We start from the raw sequence: 6,129 nt of genomic DNA on the forward strand, positions 1-6,129 counted from the left end.
AACCAAAAAGAGAAATATATAAATATTTGCTTCAGAGCACGCTGCACCGTTTAAATGGATAATAAAGTAGAAATAAAACCTTATTTTAAATTTATTAAAGGTGCTAAAATATGCATATAAATGTTGAGATAATTCACAAAAACGTTCTAGTTAATTTATAATAAATTTTCAAAGTTGTGACTTCAGTTCGCTTCGCTATGCAAAACTCAGTTTTGCAACGATTTTTGTAGATGGAATTTTTTTCGTAAAGTGGATTTCTAATCATTTCATATGAAGCATTTTCAAATGCATATTGCCAAATAACCTGAAATCGGAGAATTAAAAGCTCGATATTTTTGAATTCGCGGAAATTAATTCTATCTTTTGTTATATAAATCAGTGGTTTTTCAAAAAAAGCAATTTTCCGCGGCCAATTAGGGGCCGCTAAAATGGCTCCATGTCATTCGTTTCTCCGGTCAAGGATTAGTCCGCTTCAAAGCTCGTTAAACTTGGAATGAATTTATGAAATCGGACTAGATCGTCATGGAACTTAGTTTTTAGGACTATTAACAATATCGCCGAAATTAAATTTAACGAGGCAGGCTAAAAACCGTAGAAACGAATGAGTCGAAATCTAGCGACCCTTGATTGGCCTTGGAAGATAAATTACTTTAAAGGAATTTGTAAGAGTTTTAAGAATATCTGGGTAACGTTTTTTAACCTATTCATTAACGATATGGTGGCCATCGATGATACGAATTCTCTGACCCTTTACGCTGACGACACTGTTAGTCTTGAAGGTGGCCCAAATTTAGACAATCTGATAAATGATATTAACAAGACCCTTAACAAAATCTACCAATGGCTAAAATACAATTATCTGGAACTGAACAAAGACAAAACAGTGTTCACGCTTTTTTCAAATATCAACAAAACTAGGACACGTAGCAAAGACATAAGGTTCGGCCTCTACCCCTTACAAGAAATACAGTCCTACAAATACCTCGGTGTATGGTACGATCCTCAATTAAAATTCAACGAACACACTAAAATCATAGATAAAAAAGTGGCCTATAATATTTATCTGCTGAATCTCCTTGTTCTATCCTCATTTAACGTACTGTATAGTAATTCTGAGAGAACGGTAGCTCTCTTAGAAAAGACTTCATACTGCCTTTAATGTATAAGGGTTTTTTTTGATTGCATGTAACTTTTTACCTCTCCGAGTGACGTATGTCACGGAGAGGTTCTAATTTCGACGTGTGTGTGTGTGTCTGTGTGGGTGTCTGTGTGTGTGTCTCGTGTGTCTGTCTGTTGTTATTGACCTACACCCCAGGGGACCGCGTTCGCAGTTTTCAAATCGGAGCAAACGTTTTCCCAAATTCCGGACCGCATTTACAGTTCCCGGAAATTTGGAAAATTGTATTCCACTTACAATGGCTATTATCCATTGCCTGTCTAACACCAATATCCTCTGGCCATTTGTCCATTTCATATGGACACATTTACCTACTGGCTTCTATAGTCCACCATCATCTGCTCTTTGTCCATCCCACATGGACACCAATCTGTACACACTGGCTTCTACACACCATCATCTTCTGGTCGTTGTCCATCCCACATGGACACCACTCTGTACACACTGGCTTCTACAAACAACCATCTTCTGGTCATGGACACCAGTCTGTACACACTGGCTTCTACAAACAACCATCTTCTGGTCATGGACACCAGTCTGTACACACTGGCTTCTACAAACAACCATCTTCTGGTCATGGACACCAGTCTGTACACACTGGCTTCTACAAACAACCATCTTCTGGTCATGGACACCAGTCTGTACACACTGGCTTCTACAAACAACCATCTTCTGGTCATGGACACCAGTCTGTACACACTGGCTTCTACTCCACCATCATCGTTAAGGTTAAGACATACGAGGCGATCGGCTAGGGTTACGAGAAACGTCTAGCCTCCCAATGATGGGGCTTCCACCAAAGGTTCACGCAATTGCGGATTGTCTTATCCATACCTACTATTCGAATCCTTTATATACTACCTATTTGAGTAAGGCGACGCAACAGGCGTATGCTTCATTTCAAACGTCAAGTATTAGTCAAGTCTCCCAAGAATGTTTAATTGTTCTTTATCAAAACGATGCAACGCTCAATAAGGCGAACACCTAACGAAGAAAATATTAAATCTTAATTATATTTATTTTAATATTTAATATAATCTTGTTTCTCAATTCAAAATTAATACGGAAAGAGTTAAAAAGCTGTCTATGTTTTTGTCTGTGTGTTCGTCCGTTGTTACACTAGTGCGCTGCGTTAGAAGTTCGTTTTGTTTTGATGTGTAAGAAAATCATACAGAACTTTAATATTCCCTTTTTCCATAATATAAAGTGAATATGATTAAATCGGAGCCTCCGGGATGAACTAGGCCCATGCATGTCAAATTTTATGTGGGGAAATATCCAGTTTGTTAGGAAAACTATTTCCACCATAGATGACGCTTATTTTTCCGTTGTGACAGGGGTCTTCCTTAAATTATCGTTGATATTTTAGGGGTCAGTCATAAAATGTTTATGATCGAGAAAAGTTTCATCCTGAAATTAACGTAAATGTTTCGGGGCTATTCACTTTTTATTGAATCTTTCGGTTAGATTGTATTGATGACAAGAAAATAAATTATTTCAATTAAAATAATTCAGTAAGAGTTGTAAAAACGTATACTTACAATCCGCGACCTAGGCCCAAATACTTAACCAGTCGACAGAGTCACGGGGTTGAACTTTGTTTATTTTTCGGTCGTATCAGCGCCCCCAAACGGGAAAACACGGCGAACTAAATTAGTTAAAAAAATATTCTCGCTTCGCCACACGCATGGGCCTAGTTCATCCCGGGGGCTCCGATTAAATATTTTTCGTAATTATGATGCATTTAGTACTTTTGTAGCTTTAAAGCTCTGTTTCATTTTGATATTCCAAAGATTTTTTTAATATTGTTATTTGAAATGGCTGTTTATATAATACTTAAGCTATACTACATCTGTATATAGAATAATCGTTGGTTTAGTGATTTCATGAAGAAAGCTAAGACCTAGACTCCGGCGGGTATATCAAGTATTATCCGTAATAGGCTTAGTGAAACAAAGAGTAGTTAAATGAGGCCTTATGGTGCGCATTGACTATCAGTGCGTCTAGCTACAATAGACCCTAAAAACTAATCGTTCAAAAATCCCAACGGTTTTTCCAGTAGCCGCAGAGCTTGCTGGGAAAAGACAACCCGTATGACGAACCTGATTGATTCCTTAGTCTGCGTTCAGTCAACTGTAATCGATAAAACCGAAGTCTTATAGTATACGGCGTTGACATTTATGGTTAATATTCCTGAACGCAGGTTACAATATACAGTGCTGAACATAACACAGCACTGTTTTTTGTCTTTGGTTGATGCTTGATGGTGGGTTTGTGGGAATGCGTACGAGAGAAACTATTGCAGTTGTTGACGCAACATTTCGAACCACGTCTTAAGTTCCCCATTTACAAAATATCTCAAATATAATAGACAATATTACGAGGGTAAACTCGGCATTAAGTAAAGATCGCTAAATCAACAAGCTTAAGCCTAATGTTTGGATTTTGGTCGAGCAGACGATATTATGATTTGGGAAATTGGGAGTGGGACTCGGGAGGTGAAAAATAACGTATTTCATTGGTCAAAGAACTGAACTGAACCGAATTGCCCTCCGTTTTCATCCCCCCTTTCGTTTCGGTTGCTCCTCTCAGCCTTTGACTGCCCAGCTTGTTTTTTTTATTTTAGGGTCTATTTAGCTTTGGTGTTATTTAACGTTAACACTCATGTTGGCAAACTAAGAATATTGTTGAGGTGAGACGAGACGATAGTGCTTACACTGCAAACCAGTTGTGAATGTAGTTATAAGAATATAGGGTAAACAGCTGAAGCGTAGACTTCAATTCCTGTTCTTTTCCCCATTGACTGATTTCCATGTGTCCAAGATTTATCCTTATTGGATGCTTTACTGTATATTCGCTTTGCTTGGAATACTGCTACAATATTTCGTAAATTTTTACTTCAAAAAAGAGAAATAATTCCATATCTAGGTAAATAAGTTTGTAGTAGTAGACCTCTTGACTCGGAGAGGTAATATTTTGGTTTTCCCAACTTGTTACCTCTCAGACTGACGTCTGTCACGGAGAGGTTCTAATTTCGATGTGTCTGCCTGTGTGTGTCTCTCCACACACCAAAACCACATCACCAATTTTAATTTCAGTTATTTTTTTTTTTTTGGATTTTTACCATAATGTGCGGTTCTTAATTCCATTAAGTATTCGTGTTGGAATCGTTTCCATAGTTTATTTGGAATATTTTCGCAATGTTCAAGTCTTTTATTCAATTCTATCCGAGTTTTAGATATTTTTAAATTCTAGGAGAGCGGTCGCTCTCTTAGATAAGACTTGATACTGCCTCTAATGGGAGGGTTTTTGATTGGCCGTAACTTTTTTCGTATTATGTTTGCTGCTTTGAAAATTTGCCAGTAAACTAAAACCTATGAAAAACATTAACATGTACAAAAATGGGCCAAGCCTCGCCTCGTGACCTCTCCGCCGTAAAACGTTGTGAGATCCCATGTAGAGCCAAGTCTGTCATCTTCTTCTCATTCAATCGCCAATTGAACAATTATGTTATAAATTAAGTCCTTTTCCTAATTAATAACCAATATTCTTTGACTCTATCATTATTATACATCTTTGTTCGTATCAAAAATATCGTGACTTGGCAATCGCAGGTAAGTAATATAAATCGTTTATGGTCGAGGGGATATGTACTAGTTTATAAGAAGAGTACAAACAAGTTTATAAGAAGAGTACAAACAAGTTTATAAGGCGAGTTATGCATAACCCTATTTACACGTTTATAAGGTTTGGCGATTGCCAAGTCACGATATTTTTGATACGAACAAAGATGTATAATAACACAAGGTGAATAATCTAACACCAAGGACCTAGCTTTCCAGCTTAGGAATGTGGGTATTGTGTGTCAGGTTCTCTCTAACGAACGTCTCATCTCGAATGTTCCTAAAACTTGATATCCCAAGGCTAGGCCGAATGTATCTACTGTAGAGTAAATGGTGGTTGAACACCCAAAGTTTTTCTCTCCTAACATTTTTTCTCGGTGCCAACTAACATCAGCCGCGGAAAGCTGGCTCTCACTAAAAAAATTCCACCCCCCTTAGCACTCCGCACGATACGCCGTTGCCATAAAAAACGTAAACTCCGTGGATGAACCCTCCATGCTTCAACTTACTCAGATAAAAAAACTTAGCCCCGCATGTTTTACTTCACTCTCCACCGCTGTGGAGCACTGCTTCAAAAGCTCGTTCTCGGTCGTGGCCGAGATTTTAGAAATTTTATCTCTCCATTCACGCGAGCTCCGTTGGAAACTTTAAAAAGCTTAACGTCAGAACTTTCAGACACAGAGGCTACGGCAAAAAATCTTACATAGGAACTTGGTGTAAGATTATTCTACTTGTGATAATAATGATAGTAAAAAATATTGGTTATTAATTAGGAAAAGGACTTAATTTATAACATAATTGTTCAATTGGCGATTGAATGAGAACAAAGTGACAGACTTGGCTCTACATGGGATCTCAGAACTTTTAACGGCGGAGAGGTCACGAGGCGAGGCTTGGCCCATTTTTGTACATGTTAATGTTTTTCAAAGGATCTCACTTCTTTTTGTAGACCCTTTCGTTATACTTCGGTAGTTAAATTAAAACAAGACACTCTCGTTATACTTCGTTTGGCAATATAATTGCTAACGTTTGTCCATATTTACACTGAATTACCCCTTTCGACCCCCAGAGAATATGCCGATAGGATTGTACGCTATATCCTAATATAGGAATGTAGCATCAGTTACGACACATTTCTTTTAAACTACTACTGTTATTAGCTTTAATATGTATTTAACTTTCGGTTAACTTTGAACTGTTACGTCCTTTCATCAAGAACCCACATTATTTCTGTTGAAAAGACGACAGCGCCATCTAGTTTTAATATCAAGAACTAAAGAGCAATTTTATAACAATTTCGGGATGTTTTAATTTTTCTGCGCTTCATAA

Source organism: Phalangium opilio, unplaced genomic scaffold (assembly GCF_054372755.1).
Source record: "Phalangium opilio isolate 3A_F unplaced genomic scaffold, DU_Popi_V2 ptg000011l_1, whole genome shotgun sequence".
Lineage (NCBI taxonomy): Eukaryota > Metazoa > Arthropoda > Arachnida > Opiliones > Phalangiidae > Phalangium > Phalangium opilio.